This window comes from Podarcis pityusensis (genome assembly GCF_964106645.2).
Source record: "Podarcis pityusensis genome assembly, chromosome: 1".
Lineage (NCBI taxonomy): Eukaryota > Metazoa > Chordata > Lepidosauria > Squamata > Lacertidae > Podarcis > Podarcis pityusensis.
The window spans coordinates 115984218-116004331 of NC_138028.1; the positions used below are offsets into that span (position 1 = coordinate 115984218).

A 20114-nucleotide genomic window follows, 5' to 3' on the forward strand; every position below is an offset into this window, starting at 1 on the left:
AAGATTCAATTTTTCACAGAATATTGGATGTATTTGTTGCTGTTCGCCCTCCCACCCCTGGCAGCCATCTGCTTTCCTTCCTTGGAACCTGGACTCATTGAAATCAATGAAAGGCTTTACTATTGATTCACTTTGAATTGGATTGTGTCCCTGGTGACATATGAGTGACTTGAAATTCCACTGATGTAAAGGCGTGTAGAAAACACTCAGTGCTTAGTCAAAGCAAGGTCCTGAACTGTGCCTATAACTGCAGAAAATCAATTATTTTGTGCCGCTATAGAGAACACTTGATTCTAGATCACCAAAGTGTTAATTTATAAAAAGACAGCAGAGCTCGGAACTTCCTGGAAGCAACATATTTTGGCTCAGAACTAACTGTAGGCATACATAGCCCTTTAAAATAAGTTAGAGCCCTACCTACCAATAATTTGGCAGAGAGAGGGGAAATCCAGCTCCCAGATAGTTGATGACATTACAGCATTTTATTTTACAGAGCTTCAGACACACAGTCTGAGCTGCTGGATCAGACTGGAAGACGGCACTTACAGCACATTTTGCCTATACCAATTTGGACATGTTTGTGCCTAGACTAGCGCCACTAGCTGAACTTGGGCACATGTCTTAGAATAGTCGCCCACTATTTTCAGGCATTTGGTGCATATTGGTAGTTACTAAGGGCCAAACTACACATTTAGCATCAAAATGTGCAGCAAAACTCCCTCCTCACATAGTTTTTCTTCCTGGAGAAGTTCCTTAAGTAAACCCCTGACCATTAGGTCCAGTTGTGACTGACTCTGGGGTTGCGGCGCTCATCTCGCTTTATTGGCCGAGGGAGCTGGCGTACAGCTTCCGAGTCATGTGGCCAGCATGACTAAGCCGCTTCTGGTGAACCAGAGCAGCGCACGGAAACACCGTTTACCTTCCAGCTGGAGCGGTACCTATTTATCTACTTGCACTTTGATGTGCTTTTGAACTGCTAGGTTGGCAGGAGCAGGGACCGAGCAACGGGAGCTCACTCCGTCACAGGGATTCGAACCACCAACCTTCTGATCGAAGTTCCTTTAGTGGGGTGTAATTGCTAGTGGAAAAGCAAAGAGGGAAGAAGTGCTTATTTGTGAGTGTGAGTGTGAGTGTGTGTGTGTGTGTGTTTGTGCACCTACCTTTTCTTTCCAGATTGCATTGCCCTTATTTATTAATTTATTTTTTTAAAAATATTTACAGTGGTACCTCAGGTTAAGAACTTAATTCGTTCTGGAGGTCCGTTCTTAACCTGAAACTGTTCTTAACCTGAGGTACCACTTTAGCTAATAGGACCTCCCACTGCCACCGCGCCATTGCTGCATGATTTCTGTTCTCATCCTGAAGCAAAGTTCTTAACCCAAGGTACTATTTCTAGGTTAGCAGAGTCTGTAACCTGAAGCGTCTGTAACACGAGTTACCACTGTATTTATTTTCATTAAAGTATTAACACACACACACACACACACACAATGTCTATCATGGCTATGTGGTTAACAATACCATACAAAAGTATATTGGGATATAATGCCTATTAACTAAATTACACCCACTTAATTGATTTTCCGCTAATGGGACCTTGCAACATTTGCCTTTGAACGTGTCTGGCATGAAGTCCTATTTCAACAGCTCCCAGCATTCTGTACCCAACCCCCCCCCCTTCCCAGGGCTGGCTAACGGTAGTCTAGCTTCAACTGGGTTAGATTTGGCCCTGAGGTCTGCTAGTTGCTGATGCTTACTAAAAGCGACAGCAATTTATCTAGTTTCAGAGTGAAACTGTATTATATATAATTAGTTTGGCTGCACATAGCCCAGGCAATGGATACGGCTCTGCTGCTTTTTATCACCATTCTGGCAGCTGTGCTCTGTGATAAGACTGGCCATTAAACATCAGTCACTTGAATAAACATCTCTTTTAAAGCCAGGTGAAAGACACACACGGTTGGACCTGATCGCTGCCTTTAATTTGCTGCTGCTGCTGTTATAATTTTGTTATTTTATTAAATTTATAACCTGTCTTTCACTAGTAGGTTCCAGGACGGTTTAGAGCAATTTCAAATTCGTAAATTAAGAACAATTGAAACCATTTACAGTCACAGGAGTGTGGTGAATCCCCAAAACACACAGAGATGAGTGTTCAGCATAATAGCAAAGATGCAAGACACATATCTGTGGGAAAGAATGCCCTCTCTGAACTTCAGAGGGTGGCAGAACTACCAAGAGCCCCCTCTCCCGATCTTAATACCTGAGGGAGTCTATAGAGAAGGAGGCAGTCTTTCAGATATTTGGGACCTAGGTCATTTAAATGGTATTGTGAGCACCTTGAATTGGACCTGGAAACAAACTGGCAGCCAATGTAGCTGTTTTTGAACAAGAGTTTAGAATACCTTGGCAAAGCAAGGTTTTATAAGCAAACCCCAGCCTGTAATCTAGCTTCTGCATTTTGCTTCTGTGTTGTCTTCTCAAGGACAGCCCCGCATAAGAGTACATTGCAAAGAGCAAATCTGGAAGTTACTAGAGCATGGAGTACCAGGGCCAAGTTGTCCTTGTCTCAAAGTGGCCGCAATGAGTGAACCAGGCAGAACTTGTAATAGGTACTCCTTGCCACCAAGGCCACCTGGGCCTTAAGTGACAATGTTAGCTCAGTATAGTGGCAGTCCAAGATGGTATCAACAAGCTACAGGTGCAAGATCCCATTCCTCACATAACAATCCCTCTGCAAGCAGAAATCTAGCATATCAGAGAGCCAAGCGACCTTTCTTAATAATGGGCTCGTTTTGGACCTGAACCAAAATGGCTGCCCCAGTTTGCCACCACTGCCTAAAGGTGACAAATTAGCCTTCAGTTTTGTGTTATTTCTGGAAGGATGTTGGGAGTCTTGGTGCTTTGTCCATTGGGTGGGAGTGCTTACCAGAGCGACACCGGCGGCTTTTACCCACTCTTCATTTGTAAACTTTGGTGGGCTGTTGTTGTTGTTTTTTATCTTGGACATTTAATTACATTTCAAAGTGACCTGCCCGATTCACAGTTGTCTCAATCATGACAAAAGGTGAAGTCAATGGGTGTTTCAATCCACGGTGGATTAAACTTTTAAAAAGATGTTGCCTGTGAGTTGAGTGGTTTCTGGGAGCTTCTGTTTCTCTTCCTGTACCCCTTTCTACCTTTAAAGCTAAATCAGTGGTGTTTTGGAGTTCATACAACTATGACTTTTAATTTTAAATGCAGGAAAGTGTGAGGGTGGGAAGAGGAAAGGAAGAGCCTGCCATCATTGCCACTCACACAGGTAGTGGCTTAAAATAATAATAATAATTATTATTATTATTATTATTATTATTATTTTATTATTATTATTAATGCTGCTGTTCTGACATGTGCCTCCCACCCAAACTTGATGAACTAGTTCTTCCCACACTCCAGCCAAAATGATGCAACTGTTCTGGGGCCTTTGAAACTGCATTCTGCTTGGGAATAACTAGGCTAAACAAACCCAGCCATAGCTCATTTTGTACTTGTAAGGATTTATTTATTTTTTAAGTGGGGGTTATGTTAAAATAGGCAGCCCCTCCACCTCCAGCCCATAGTGGTGCATGCTACTTAACTGTTTTGGGAGTCTACTGTCTCATTCTGCTGCATGTGAACCAGGGCAAAGTTTTTGCCTAGGGCTGGAGTGAAGTTGACAGTGTGCTGTCAAATTCCCGCTCCTAATTTGCCCTTTTAATTGGGTGCTCCTTGATTATGAGACCAACAGCATTAAAGGAAGTCATGGACAGACGGGAAATGTATTTTATTGTACAGGGTAATGATTCGTTATTAGCAGGCTAAGTACTGGGCTTCTTCCAGTATGAAAGAGCTGTTAAAAGCAGGTCCTGGGAGGCAAGGGCAGCGTACAAGAAAGATGTGAGGATGTGTTTTATCCAGCAGCTCTTAATAAGCAGATAACAGCTGACAGCGCTGGATCAATTCCAGCACTGTCCAGTTGCTCTCCAAGCACAGAGTGGCAGGTATTTTGGAGACCAGACATCACAGATACATTGGCGAATGTGAAAAACAAACGAGCAGTATTGATTTAAAAACTATTTAAACACAGGGTTCATTGCAGTAGATATAGAGAAAGAAATGTGATGGTGGTGATATATGTCTGATCAGAAGTATGTCTCATGGTGTAACTCCCATGTAAGTGTATATTGGACTGCAAATTTAATCATATATAGGCAACCCCCCGTTTATGCTCGTTCGATATGTGCACGACTGTGGCTATGTGCATTGCACCAATCTGGAAGTGACCCAGAAAGGTCATAATAACGTCTTGCAGGCTTTTTCAATGGGTTTCAATTATACACAATTTCACCGATGCGCTTGGTACCTCAGAAGGTAAACGGGGGGATGCCTGTAATACAAATTTTCATTCCTCAATACAAATTGCATTATTATTTTGTGTAATTTATATATTCTTGTGTGAATTCTCCAGGTACGCATGCATTCAAAGCTGATGGTTTCTTTTCTGTCCCCCCCCTCATTACAGTGGTACATCAGGTTACAAACACTTTGGGTTACAAACTCCGCTAACCCGGAAGTAGTACCTCAGGTTAAGAACTTGGACCCAGGATAAGAACAGAAATCATGCGCCGGCAGCAGGAGGCCCCATTAGCTAAAGTGGTACCTCAGGTTAAGGACGGTTTCAGGTTAAGAACGGACCTCTGGAAGGAATTAAGTTCGTAACCCGAGGTTCCACTGTATAAGTAAACGGGGTCCATTTGTTTCTCTTTCAGGTCATGTGACTTCTAATTTACTGCCCTAAACAAATATGCCTACCCCATCTCATGACTTAATTTAACAGTTGAGATTGGTACGGAGTTTATGTGGCAGAGAGCAGTCTAGAACCAGGAGCATAAGAGGAGGCTGGAGAGGAGGGAGACCAAGAGGCAGCGATGAATCAAGCTGGAGAGGAAGCCAGGCTGTCTTCCTCTCCTGTTGCGACCAGCTCCCCTCACCACTAGACTCCAGAACCCGAAGAGGTATGAAGAGGGAGGAGCAAAGACAGCAAAGAAAACAGAGCCTCAGATTGCTTGGGAAGGACCTGGGGGAGGAGGAGACTTAGGTAGCTGTGGGAAGGCAGGGATCTTTAGCCCCTCCCAACTGCCTCTTAGGGGTAAGATCTACTGGGAAGAGTTGCTGTGCTCCCTTGGCCTGGCCTCTTAAGCTGTCTTGTTTCTTTGAATAAAGCGTTAACTTCACTGACACCATGTGTGTTAATTGCTGACTTGCTCCTGGCCCTTTAAAAACCAACCAACCAGAAATTAATGGCTCATTCCCTCCCTCCCCTTGTAGCCACTGGCCCTTGCCCTCATATGTACAATTCCAGGAGTGCCGTACAAGTATTAGAGTAATTGATGCTCACCTTAAAGGGAAAGAATACCAACACACGGTGGAAGCCATAATGTCTCTAGTTCCTTGCCTCCTATATTTAGAAGGTAAAAGTAAAGGTACCCCTGACAATTAAGTTCAGCCGCGAACGACTCTGGGCTTGCGGTGCTCATCTCGTTATACAGGCCAAGGGAGCCGGCATTTGTCCGCTTCTGCAGACAGTTTTTCCGGGTCATGTGGCCAGCATGACTAATCCGCTTCTGGCAAAACCAGAGTAGCGCACGGAAACGCCATTTACCTTCCCGCCGGAGTGGTACCTATTAATCTACTTGCACTTTTGGGGTGCTTTCGAACTGCTAGGTTGGCAGGAGCTGGGACCGAACAACGGGAGCTCACCCAGTTGCAGGGAATCGAACTGACGACCTTTCGATCGGCAAGCCCAAGCGGCACAGTGGTTTCACCCAGAGCACCACCCGCATCCCACCCTATATTTAGAAGCTACTGTACTACAATTTCCTCCAAAACCTAGGAATATAAGAAGATGCTTAATACAGAGTCAGACTGAACTCGGTACTGTCTGCCCAGAGTGGCAGTGGTTCTCCAAGATTTCAAACCAGAGTCTCTCCCAGCCCTGTGTTGGGGATGCTGAATGTAGAACATATGACATTCTGCATGCAAAGCAGATGCTTTGCCACTGAATTTCAGCCTTTTCTCTTTTGTTGCACTCTCAGCTAGAATGCACCTTAACTAGAAGGAGGGAGGGAACAGCAGCTTGTAGCCAGGTTTTAAATTGGCAGATGTTAGCATTTGGCACCTGAACTTCATGTATTGGGAAATCAATGCCCAGGTCTATGCACACTTACAAGGGAGTAAATCCCATTGAAGTAAGTGGAACTTGGCTCTGCAGTCAGAATATTTAAAAAGCAAGTTTTCATTAATTATAAAATAAATTTAATATGCTTCAGCTATCCCAGTTTACCAATATAATCTGAAATTCTGGAGGAAAGCACTGCCTTTGCATGTTGTCAACCAGAAGTCTCTTTAACCCATACCTAGAGATGCTGTGGATTGAACCTGATACCTTTTGAATTGAAGGTATGAGCTACTGCCTTATCGCCTGGTCACACCATTGCTAAAAATACATAGCATATCTGAAAATGGGAGATGATAGTGTGAGTTTCTAGATTCACTGTTATTCTTCAAGATTGTTTTCTACCCATGGCGTCAAGAATGTTAAATCTCCCAAGTAGAGGATGCATTTAAATGCTTGTGTGTGAACCCTAAAGCCAATTCAGTTCACAGACTGGCATTTCATATGCTGGCAAGACTCATTTTGAACTGCTGGTAATATATTCTAGGTCAGTCAAGTCGTTAGTCAAAAGAACAAGCACTCCTGTGGCTTTTTAAAACAAATTGCAAAGCAAGCAAACACAGCAAGCGAAGTACTGTAGAGCCTTCCACTATATATGCTGCAATGTGTGTGGGGAGGAGTTGTTGTTGAAAGGCGAGTGGTCAGTGGCCTGGCCCTACTTCCGTCTGTAAAATATGGGTGTGTATGAAATCAGTACCCTTCGACAGAGAACCTGAGAGCATGTTGTCAGCCTCTGTGGCATTATACTTCTATTCCTCCGTCATCTTAGGGTGCTTTCCAGTGGGCGGCTCCTGCAGCCAACCCAAATTATTGCCCTTCTACTTTAGGCTGCAAGTGGAATTGCAAATTGGCTTTCTACACTACACTTGCACTTTTTGTATGGCTGCGTACAGGTTACTATTTTCTCTGGCTCCAGTACACTTCCATTACTGGTGTTTGAAACCATCTACCCATGGCATTAGCCACAACCTATATCTATCCTGTAGTTCCCCAAGAAATGCTGCTGTCTGTTCCGCCCAAACCAGCTTGCATCTGGTTTGAAAATGTAAGGCACATTCACCTATAGTTGAGCTGAGAGGTGTACATATGAGATAGCTGTTGCACATGCCCAGATAACTTCATGAACATGTGTTGGCGGGGTTGCAGGTGTGGCGAAACCAAACAGATAATGTACACTGGGTCAAAACATCCCTGTCCCTTCCCTGGTGTGTACAGCAATGTGCAAATGTGAGTTGAAACATAGCGGAGAGAAGCAATCTTGCTGTGCTTTAAGCTGCTAATGTTTGTTCTGTGCCTTAGTTTTTCCACACTATTGGGTGTGACTTAGCCATTTGATTAAGAAAAGGACAATTTGCGTGGCAAGACCCCTCCCCCCTTGTGAAATGAAGGCACAGGACGCGTTATATAAGGTTAATGGGTGTAAAAGGCCACAACTTTATTGATTACAGGAGTTGAGAGGTATTAGCCTTAGGCATTGGTTCCTATCAACTACCCGGCATGGAGATTGGGGAGGGTTAACCACTAGCCGGGGGAGTCCTGTTGAAGTACGCCAACTAGGATCCCACAGGTGTCACCGCTCGGGGGCGTGCCTTAGGCCCACACCTCCATAGGCTTAGGACAGGGCAATGCCCCCCGGAGTCCTTTACCGGACTACCCTCCGCTTTTGGGGAAGGTGATGGCGCTTCCTTCCCCCCTTCATTTGCATAACAATTACCCCTGCCAATGCCTAACTGCCAATACCGGGAAAGTTGTGACGTTTGCTACGAGGTAGGCGAAAAAACCAAATGGCCGGAAATTCGCCAAGTGGAAAAATTCCTACCAGGCCCCTTGCGGCGACCAACCGTAGTCCATAGCAAGGTCTGGGCTAACTAAACCTAAGGGTGGGCGGGATGGGAAACCAAGCAGCTGGAACGGGGAAAAGAAGAGGGACCTCGGGTGCGCCAGCCTTAAATGCGTAAGGCCACGCCTCCCCGGCCCGCCGATTGGCCGACCGGGTCAATGACGCGCCCGAGGATTCCCCTGCTCTCGCAGGGGCTGTGAGACAGCCCCCGCGTGCGTGGGAAGGGATGGGCCCGCAACCCCACCTCCTCCCCAGGTCGGAAGTGGCTTTGCCAGACTAGCTTTATATATATATATATATATATATATATATATATAGAAAGAAAGAAACCCGGACCGATTATAAAAAACACCAGTTATTTAAGTTTTTCTAAAGTCTTTATTTAAGCACTATTTCCAAATTAATTTCAAGATTTATAAAGGTGTTTTTAAAAGTAAAAAATGTATTAGAGCAAATTGCAAGAAGCTAAAATAGCAATTGGAAGGACAGTAGGGAAATAGTGCTATAGCACTCTTTCACTTTATTTTAATTTAAACAGTAGCAAAAAAAAAAAAAAAAAAAAGGATTTCAGTGACTGGTTGTTGTTCTTTTTAAAGAAATCCACAATGTTAAAAAACGCAATGGTGCCCACAGAAAAAGTAATAGTGAAAGGGTGGTGATAGTTTTACCTGCTAGTATCTCACTGCACATGTTATACTGCAATTTAAAGAAAACAACAATTTGCATTGCAGTAATGCATATTGGTATATGCACCTTTATATTGATTAATGCATTTTTCTCATTTTGCAGACTTTGTTTCCACTCCACCCTCAATAATTTAAAAATCTATATAGACACCCAGCTCTGCAGTCTGGAAGTATTCTTTCATTCGCATGGCACAGGCTGACTGTGCACTTGCCCTTTCTTGTTGCTTGTCTTTATGAAGGTCTTTGCTTTGATATATAGACTGCTTAGGTCCCTATTTCTTCCTTCAGTGGTACAATATTAAGCAGCAGCAGGATCTCACTTATCTGTGTTTGTGGAGTTAGCTTTATACACTGCTAGTTTAACTTCTCATCCCCATCACTGGACCCAGAAGAATCACCTTCTGGTTCTGAAGATGGGAGCTAGGAGTAAGGGTCTCTGCAGGGCCTACCCACCCATGAAGCAAGGTGAGTGCCTCAGGTGGCAGGATCCATAGGGACAGCAGATGTGGCCTCCAATGACTGCATCACCTGACTGCATCACCTCCTCAGCAGCCCTCTCCTAATGCCACCTCTGCAATGGCCTTTCGTCAAATAACAAGGACTCCTGGTCTCCTCCCACTCTTGTTCCCGATATAGATCTTTACTCCCCTCCTCTTCCCTGGACGGATGCCATTTTATGGTTCGCCTCAGGTGCCAAAAAGTTTTGGGCCGGCCCTGGGTCCCTTTTTCTGGAAACTCGACTAGACCAACCCACCATTCCCATTGTTTAATATTGGATGAGGAGTCCATTTTTGTATCTAGTGTTGGTGCTGCAGTCTCTCACTCCGGAACGCCAAAATTTTCACATTTCCTTAATGGATGCCTTGGGTTGTTTCCCAGCATATGTCACTGGTTTCCATACGGAGATATATAGAAAATAGTAAACGGTGGTAAATACAGTGGATTCAGCAAAGGGTTGAGTTGAGAGGAGAAATAATGTAGGGAAGCATTTATGTGTATTATATGCCAAGATATGGTTTGGATGAAAATATTGTGTAAGTAACTCTGAGTATATAAATATAACAACCACCCCCAAATAAATACATTTTTGTTAAATTTTCTTCTATTTATAGCAATAGCACGAAAAGAAAAACGAACAGTGAAACATAACCATACAAAAAAACAGAGGATTGCCTTATACTTAAAACATAAAAAAACAGCATCACATATAAAGCATATTAATATGTGTATCCCTGGAAAACCACATTTTGAGTCCAACACCCAGAAGCCAAATAGGAGATGTTTGGCTATTGCTCATTGTTGAAATATATCACACCATATATGCCCACATGATTGATGAGGAAGTTAACCAGAATCACCTGCAGTTGTTCCAGAGGCAGTGTTATTTCTACAGTCAAACCCGGGTCCCGAATGCCTCCGTTACCATACATTTCAGCTCCCGAACGCCAAAAACCAAGAAGTAAGTGTTCTGGTTTTTGAACGTTTTTCGGAAGCCGAATGTCCGTCGCGGCTTCTGCTTGAGTGCAGGAAGCTCCTGCAGCCAACCGGAAGCCATGCCTCGGTTGTCGAACATTTCGGAAGCCAAACAGGCTTCCGGAACGGATTAAGTTCGACAACCGAGGTTTGTCTGTACTTGCTTTAACTGAACTTGTGAGCTTCTCAGCTAGAGCTATTCCCCATACCCTCTGATAATAAAGATCTCTGAAGTTATACAAGCCAAAAAGTGCTTTGAACTGAATCTGTAATTGACACTCTCAAAGCTGTATGAGTGAAAAGCTGTTCCATCATTGAAACTGTCTATAGTTTTGTGCTTTATGCTGAAAGACATAGAATGTAAACACAATGATGTAGATAAAGTGCACATCATTCCGCACAGAAATCATGTTTCTTCAGATGATAGTGGTTCAGAGATAAGGTGCAAGCCTCAGGGGTAATCTCCTCCAATTCCTTAACCTCCCAGCTCTCACATATTCCCCCCAATCCCTTCTGTTGCTTGCTGTAATCAAAGTTTTCTGGGATGCCCATATTGGTTGATGGGTAGCTCTAACCATCATTGCCCCAAACCATGCTTGTTTCAGTTATTACAAAACCCCATACTGGTTTCAGATTATAGCCTGGAGGCAATTCAGAGGAAGTTAGGAGGAAAGGACAGATTAGAGAGCTCACTTTATTAGCTCCTGAAGAAACACCAAAGTTTTCTGTAGACGTTCATGTGGGTCAACGGCTCCTACATCATCCAAGGGTGAACTATGTACTTTGAAAGGAAGGCAGAAGAGTAGCCCAGGCTGTGGTGCTCATGTTAGCAGCTCTTGAAGAGACCCCCAGAGGTCTAAGAGAAATTTGTTGCTTTGTTAGTTTTGCCCTTTGCAACCCTTCTTTTGTAGGTTTAGTAGTTTAAACGTAAACCACTTTCAGGTGGTATATACGTAAATGCACTATACAGTATATATAGGAGTCTGGTTAGTGATGTATGGAAGTGAGAGCTGGACCATAAAGAAGGCTGATCGCCGAAGAATTGATGCTTTTGAATTATGGTCCTGGAGGAGAATCTTGAGAGTCCCATGGACTGCAAGAAGATCAAACCTATCCTTAAGGAAATCAGCCCTTAGTGCTCACCGGAAGGACAGATCTTAAAGCTGAGGCTCCAATACTTTGGGCACCTCATGAGAAGAGAAGACTCCCTGGAAAAGACCCTGATGTTGGGAAAGATGGAGGGCACAAGGAGAAGGGGACGACAGAGGATGAGATGGTTGGACAGTGTTCTCTAAGCTACAAACATGAGTTTGACCAAACTTCGGGAGGCAGTGGAAGACAGGAGTGCCTGGCATGCTCTGGTCCCTGGGGTCATGAAGAGTCGGACATGACTAAACAACAACAACAACAAGGAGTCTGGTGTGATGTAATGGTTAGAAGATCGGACTAGGACCTGGGAGACCAGGATTCAAATCTTCACTTGGCCGTGAAGCTCACTGGGTGACCTTTAGCTAGTCACCATCCCTCAGCTTAACCTACCTACCCAGGATTCTTGTGAGGGTGATAGGAAATGGAGCTCCTTGGAGAAAAGGTGGGATGTAAATGCAAAACTAAATGAATAAACAAATATATCTTGGTTAGTACCCTGATTCAGATGTCACAATAAACCAAAGAAAGAGAAAAATGTAATCTGCACAGGTAAGCGAAGGAGTGAAAAACAAACCCGTGGCACATTCCTAGTCTCAGAGCTAAGTCAGTATATGTTGGTTGTGCAACATTTCAAAAATTCTCACCATTCCTTAGTCTAACCTACTTCACAGGGTTTTTGAGAGAATAAAAAGGGAGGGCATGCACACCACCCCGAACTCTTTGCAGGCATGGCCAAACTTGGCCCTCCAGATGTTTTGGGGCTACAATTCCCATCATCCCTGACCTCTGCTCCTGTTAGCTAGGGATGATGGGAGTTGTAGGCCAAAAACATCTGGAGGGCCAAGTTTGGCCATGCCTGCTTTAGAGGAAGAGTAGGATAAAAGTTAAATAAAAACAAAAACATATTAATGAGTTTTCTCTGTCTTCCACACCCCAATAGGTGACCTGGTCTCAGCTTAAATCTTTCACAAGCACCACTTGATATGGAAATTTCCCCTTTTTGTCTTATTTCAATAAATTAATTCCACATTTAATCATTTTACATTGTCTTACCATACATTATTAATTTTTTGCGTGTTGCTTTCCGTACATGAAGGCAGTGCTGGTTTGATTGGCTACATTTTTCATTCAAATAGGAACACAAATTAGAATGCCTGTCTTTCACATCAGTTGGAAGTACTTAGTACAGTCTGGATAAATTAGCTTAAGTGCAGCAATAATTCGGGAAATTAAAGGCCAAAAATGTTACAGGTCTTAAGTAGCAATCTCATTACAAACATGGGAAATGAATAAAGGCTGCAAAGTTGCTCTTAGAATGATTTTGCCATAATTTTAAATGTTGCTTAGTTTTTATATCCTGTGACAAATGGACACTTCTCTTTTCTTCTTTACAGTTGTGATATTACTAGGCATATTTTCCATAAAACACCGACGTTATATAATTGTGCCGTAACTGAAGTTTAAATCTTGCATACGTTTTCATCAAGAAAAGTTGACCCAGTAGACATTTCCCTACCTAAATCAAAACTCTTAACATATTAAAAATGGATCCATAGAGGGTCCAAGAAATTACAGGCCAGTTAGCTTAACTGGAGAAACAGCTGGAATACATGATTAAAGACAGAACCACCAAAGATAGATTAAAGGAAGGAAAGGTTAGTTGCATGAGTTGCGTTCCACTTCTGCAGTACTTCATGCAATCCAATGAGCCCCCTGAGAGTGTCTTTTCTTATCAACATCCCCCCCCCCAAAAAAAAATATGGATCTAATACTGCTCTTCCTTCACATCTTGCTGTTGGATCATTCAAAAGAGGTACCTTAGAGTAGAGGTTTACAGAAATCGTGTCCTCATCATGGAGGGTATGTGTTGTGGTGAAATAATCAAGACTGACCTCACCGTTTGTGTCGGTGGGATCATTTGGATACCCACAACAACCCGATTGGGTCCCTCAGTTGCTGGGACAATTCTGGCCAATGGGGTTGAGAGAATTTGCAGCCAGGGGACCTATTTATACCGCTGCACGTAGCGTCGAGCTTCCTCTTAGCGCCTCGTGCATTGGATCACCCGCCCACCCTACCTATATTTAGGGTCTTACTATGACCTTACTAAGCCGTTGTGGGTCATCTGCTTTTGGGGCAGGCACCCGGTAGGAATTTTCCCGATTGGCTGGTGCCACTTGGGTTTCGCCTGCCGCGTAGCAAATCGTCACAACTTTGTAAGGTTTGGCGGTTAGGCGTTGGTTCAAGGTGTGGTGGAGGGGAGGTTGTCATACCTGCCCCTCCCAGGTGCTCACCATGCTTTTGTCCGATCCCCTTCCAGGGGTTAGGGCAAGGGTCAGCAACCCTTTACAGCCATGGGCTGGTCCACCGTCCCTCAGACCATGTGGTGGGCCGGACTATATTTTTTGGGGGGGATCAACGAATTCCTGTGCCCCCCAGATAACCCAGAGATGCATTTTAAATAAAGGACACATTCTACTCATGTAAAAATACGCTGATTCCCAGACCGTCCGCGGGCCAGATTGAGCAGGCGATTGGACCGCACCCAGCCCACGGGCCTTAGGTTGCCTTCCCCTGGGTTAGGGCCACACCAGAGCACCTGGGAGCATTTTGGGGTGAGGGTACGTCTGTGGTAGGACCAATATTCCCCCGGTATGTTTACCCTTACTGACTTCTGCCGGTGTCCAGTTGTCAGTGCTGCTCTGCTGGAGGTGTAGGTGCAGCTAGTCGAACCAGTGCCTAAGCAAACCACTCACATTCTGTAATCAATAAAGTTGTGGCCAACATTATGCCAATAATAGTTGGTGTCAACTATGTCTTTCTTTGGGAGGTCTTGGGGGTCTTCACACGCAAGATAGTAGATGGCTATATTACTTAATGTGTACAGTAACTCGGATATAAATTTGAATGTTTATATGTGGATCATCCCAGAGTATGGTTCATGGGAGGAACTGGCTCCACTTCTAGAGCCAGGACTTCAGTGTGCATCCAGCTCTTGCTCCCGTTTTGCGCTGGTGGACCTTGGGGTTCTAGTTAAAAACAAAGTGGACTCCACATGTCCATATTGCCTACTTGCCCTAGAGACAGAGAGTTTGGAATTTCATAAGTGATATCAGTCTCTACTGGATATACAATGCCTTCTCTCATCATCTACCAAATACAGTAAATTCTTTGGTTTCTGCTCCTCCCTGCGGACTCACAGCTTTTATGATTGCTTGTAGACATGGATCAATAATTTAGAAAGCCCTAATAATCGTAGCACATCTATCCTTTTTGCAATTAGCTGCTGCGTGCATTTCGGTTCTTCTGTAACAAAGAGCATGACATAATCAACTTTTTAGTACCACTGCTGAAATTGACTTCCAGTCAGTAATTCAAATGCAGTAAAGGAACAGCTGTGAATGTAATGGCTTGATAAAATGCTCTTCTGCTTTATATTTAGGATATTTCTTTTCGCACAACCATATGACACCTACCCTGGGCTAATTGCATTGTAATCCACTTCATTACCTGGGTTATGAAGGCAGAAGATGAGCTATTTTGTAAGCATTATTTTACCTAGTACTGAACACTCCTATGTGTTGGGATCATTTGTACCAGCAGAGATTTGTTTGAGAGTACTGCGTATATTGGAGGAAGTTTTCAGCACCATCCTGAGTAGCATTATTAAAAACCATTTATCTTAGGCTTTTGGTTTGTTCGTTTTTTTAAGATCAAGCATAAGTAACTTAAGGGAGAACTTGTCTGTGAACACAATATAGCGTTCTTTGTAGAAACAACTAACATTAAGTATCCTCCTGAGGCACAAATAAGACCTAATATATAAGAACTTCTAATATAATTATAAGTGTGTGTGTGTGTGTGTGTGTGTGTGAGAAAGTGAGAAGGAGGGAGGAACCACACCAAATCACCTCAAACTGAGAATCACAATCTGGAAATGTTAATCCAAACTTGTATTAAAGGTGTTGCCTTTAAGAGAAACAATAAAATATGTGAAGTTGAGATTTGACCCAGTATACATATACGAATGGCGCCCTTTATTGACTAGAAGCATAGCGGTGTAATCCTATACATGTCTACTCAGAAGTACCGTATTTTTCACCCTATAGGACGCACTTTCCCCCCTCCAAAAATGAAGGGGAAATGTGGGTGCGTCCTATGGGGCGAATACAGGCTTTCGCTGAAGCCGGGAGAGCCGCGCCGGCCTCCGGAAGGTCGCGCAGAGCTGCCTGCCCCCGGGCTCCGCGCAGCTCTGCACAACCCTCCGGAGCCCGGCGCCAAGCCGCGCCGGCCTCCAGAGGGTCGCGCACAGCTGCCTGCATTTCGAAGCCTCGGGCTTCGCACAGCTGTCCACAAGCCTGGGGAGACCGGCGCGGCTCCCTAGGCTTGCGGATAGCAGGCTGTTCTGGGGTCGGGGGAAGCGCGGGCTTCCCCTGCGCCAGCCCCGTGCCTGGGGGGGAAAATAATTTTTTTTCTTTATTCCCCCTCCCCAAAAAAACTAGATGCGTCCTATAGGGCGGTGCGTCCTATGGGGCGAAAAATACGGTACTTCATACTGAGTTCATTGGGACTTACACCCAGGTAAAAATGTATAGAGTTACAGTCGAACATTGCTTTGCTGCATAAATACCCAAAAAGTTAACTTGTGCATTATGGATGCCTACAACCGTAAGAATTTTACGAGAGTGATTTAATCGCCTGTCAGAACTTTCGATTTCCACATTGAAAGTGAATTAAAGTTTTTTGTCACCCTAGCAAAAGAACTCCATTAAAAAAACAAAATAAAACAAAACTGAACTTCTTGCTGTTTAAGATGGGGGAGCACATTAATAAGTCTGGGATGAAGATATGACTAATGGAATGATGTGTAAACACCATGCAAGCAAATCAAGATGATTACTTATTATATAACTTGGGGACCTTTCCAACTCTGTGATTCTGATTCTATGAAATATTTTTAAATGCATGTTTGATAGCTATAGTAGAAATACTCGTTAGTACCATTTGTTTGATCTGGAGGCAGGCTCCTAAATCTTTCTGGATGTACTGGAGTGAGCAGAATAGTGAGAAACATCTGCTAGCCAGGAGAAATTATAGGGATCAGTAGACAAAGTGGAAGTCCAAATTACATGATTATCTTGAATCAAGACCCTTGATACTGATGGCTGGTTTCATTGGATCTCTTTTCAAAACTATTCTGTCAGTGGCAGAATAGTTTGAATTGTAGAGTTGGAAGGGAATATTCATACTTTTCCACTATTACTTTATATGAACACATGCCTTAATAAAATATATTTCTGTGTGGACTGGTAGATGAACTTTTTTTAAAAGACACGGTTATGTATACCATTAATTTGAGATGTGTGCCTGTGGGATACTGAAAGAACAAGTAACTGAGAATCAAATAATTCTGTTTGGAAGGGAACCTGAGGGCCACCTAGTCCAATCCTCTGCAGTGCTGGACTTTCAACTAAAGCATCCCTGACAGATGACCATCCAATCTCTGCTTAAAAACATCCCATGAAGGAGAGTCCACCACCTTCTGAGGGAGACCACTCAACTGTCAAATAGCTTACCATCAGAAAGTTCTTCCTGACGTTTAGTTGGAATCTCCTTTCTTGTGGCTTGAGTCCATTTGTTTGAGTTCTACCCTCTGGAGGAGAAAACAAGCTTGCTCCATCTTCCATGTGACTGTCAGGAGCTCAGCCTACACTCGAGTAGGACCCTGGTAGAGACACATGCCCAACTGGCATGTTCTCTCCCTCCTGGTCGATCGTTTGGGAGCTTCAAAAGCTTTCTTCAGCCTGAACATCACAGCGACCGATGCCAACAGACATTGGCACACTTAGGGATCCGCAGAGTCTGCCCAGTTCGCGTGACAGACCTCAGCAGCTCAACATTTTGGCTAATCTACTTTATTTACATATAAACACACACGGAGCATGCATCATGGCTCCCTCTCTATCATCAGACAGCGAAGAGAAAAAGAACAAAGGACAATAGTCCCACTTCACGGAACACAGTTACACAAACATCCTGTCTTCGTCACTTTCCACTCTGTGGAGTCAAAACATATACCGTCATGTGAAAGACAACAATCCCATGACTACAGTCATGGAGCAGGAATTCTAACAGTGACACCCCTTTAGATAGATCTCCTCTCAGTCTCCTCTTATGCAGGCTAAACTTATTTGAATGTGTACTCCCTGGTGTAGTTTATTGTATTTTCACACGTTATCTTCCATGGAAAACAGAAGCATTATGTTGGCAGGTATGTTTCCAGGATATTGCCGCGACACTGTTTTGCTTAATTTTTTACTATTAATATTCTACAATATTGTGTTGCATTTCCCACTCCCTTAAAAATACTTTTTTTTACTATAAGAAAGGAGGAAAGACAACTGGCATATCTATGTAATTACACTATTGGTAGACATATTCTTCTTGAAAGAAAGAAAAATAATGATATAGTGAGAGAGAAATTATGTAATCTATGAAGAAGCTGTATGTGTTTTACAACTTATATATATAAAAGGATGTATATATGCTGAGACTTAGAAATATTTCTTTAAGGGTTCCTCTTTTTTATGATAAGGACTGTTCGAAGTACATTTAAAAGTTAATTTCAAAGGGGAAATGTTTGCTTTAAAAAAATTGTACAGTGGTGCCTCGCAAGACGAAATTAATTCGTTCCGTGAGTTTTTTCGTCTAGCGAATTTTTCGTCTTGCGAAGCACGGTTTCCCATAGGAATGCATTGAAATTCAATTAATGCGTTCCTATGGTCAAAAAAAGTCCAATCAAAGCCAAATTTGGTACAGTAGTTTATTAACTGCTCTTTAAAGTCACACATACTTTAAAGAGCATATCAAAAATTGAAGGAACAATAAATTAAGTTTCTAAACATGACAGAAAAACATTTAAAAATCAACAAAGTGTACTGTACATACATTTTCTGAGACTCTGGGGGACCACTCGAAGAAGGTTCCTCTTCCACTCTTTGCTTCTTGCTGAGGAACCTGTCCATGGTCTGCTGCTTCATCCGCCTTTTCAGCAGCTCCCTGAGAGGCAACATGACCGTCGTATCAAAAGTGTTCGCTTGGTCATGTGCCACGTGCTTGTTAGAGTGGTGCCGCTCTGCAAAAGCCTGCACCTCCTTCCACTTCTGGCAAATGTCCCTCAGTTCTTTGGAGGACGGCCGTTCCTCAGTTGCTTCCTCCTCTTCCAGCGAGGCCTGCTCCTGCACAACCTCTGCCTGCAGTTCAACCAGCTTCTGGGTGGTCAGCTCGTGGTCGTGCTCCTCCACCAGCTTGCTGACGTTCTCCTCTGTGACCTCCAGGCCCATGGTCCTCCCCAAGGCAACAATGTCCTGCACCACTGTTGACTCTGGTGCATCAGAGTCACTTGGTGCCACACAGTCCGGCCACAGGCTGCGCCAAGCGCAATTCAAATTTCTCTGGCTGATCCCGTTCCAGGCTGTGGTGATCATCTTCAAGCAGGTGACGATGTGAAAGTGGTCCTTCCAGAATTCCCGCAGGGTGATGGTGGTGCAATCAGTCACCTCGAAGCATCACCTGAAAAGCTCCTTGGTGTAGAGTTTTTTGAAATTGGCGATGACCTGCTGATCCATCGGCTGGAGCAGTGGCGTGGTGTTAGGCGGCAGGAACATGATGTTGATGAAGCTGAACTCCTCCAACAAGTCCACCTCAAGGCCTTTAGGATGAGCAGGAGCATTGTCCATCAGAAGCAAAGCCTTCAGCGGCAGGTTGTTGTCCAGCAGCTCCTGTTTGACAGCAGGGCCAAAAGCAAGATTGACCCAGTCCACAAACAGCACACGTGTGACCCAAGCCTTGCTGTTGGATCACCACATGACACTCAGCCGCTCCTTGTCAACCTTGTGTTTCTTGAAGGCCCGTGGGTTCTCCGAGTGGTACACCAGCAGGGGCTTGATCTTCAGGTCGCCGCTTGCGTTGGCACAGAAGAGCAGGGTCAGACGGTCCTTCATGGGCTTGTGGCCAGGCAACTTGGCCTCCTCCTGTGTGATGAAAGTCCTTTTGGGCATCCTCTTCCAGGTCTCGTCGCAGTTGAAGACCTGCTGTGGAACATAGCCCTCCGTCTTCACAACCTCCAGGAACTCCAAGGCAAAGTCTTCAGCCGCAGGAACATCAGAACTGGCAGCCTCTCCATGCCTGACCACGCTGTGGATTCCAGATCTTGCCTTGAACCGGTCAAACCAGCCTCTGCTTGCCTTGAAGACTTCTGGCTCGCCTGAGGTTCCTGGCTGTTCCCGGATGAGGTCTGCGTGCAAGGCCTTGGCCTTCTCACAAATGACGGCCTCAGTCACTGTGTCCCCTGCACGCTGCTTCTCTTCTAACCAGATGAGCAGCAACTTCTCGACCTCCTCCAGAACAGCTGGGCAGTTCTTCACGATCCTGGTGACTCCCTTGGCTGCATCAGTCGCAAGGATCTTCTCCCTCATCTTCAGGATGGTCCCGATGGTCGATGGGTTCCTGCCGTACTCCCTGGCGAGGTCCGTCACACGCATTCCACCGTCGTGCTTCCAGATGATCTCCTTCTTCATTTCCAGCGTCACCTTCTCCTTCTTCCTCTCGTCGGCCTCCGCAGCAGCAGCAGTCTTCTTGGGTCCCATGGCAGCACAGCTCTTACCTTCGTAAACTCAGAAAAAGAAAAAAAAAATCAGCAATTCAAACCCAG

At 44.3% G+C, this 20114-nt stretch overlaps 1 protein-coding gene across 4 annotated transcripts in view; it reads left to right on the forward strand.

Moving 5' to 3' along the window:
- The window catches only part of PDE11A (phosphodiesterase 11A), a 162191-nt gene that overhangs the window by 9853 nt on the left and 132224 nt on the right, over positions 1-20114 (forward strand). The gene's annotated exons all lie outside the window — the stretch shown is intronic.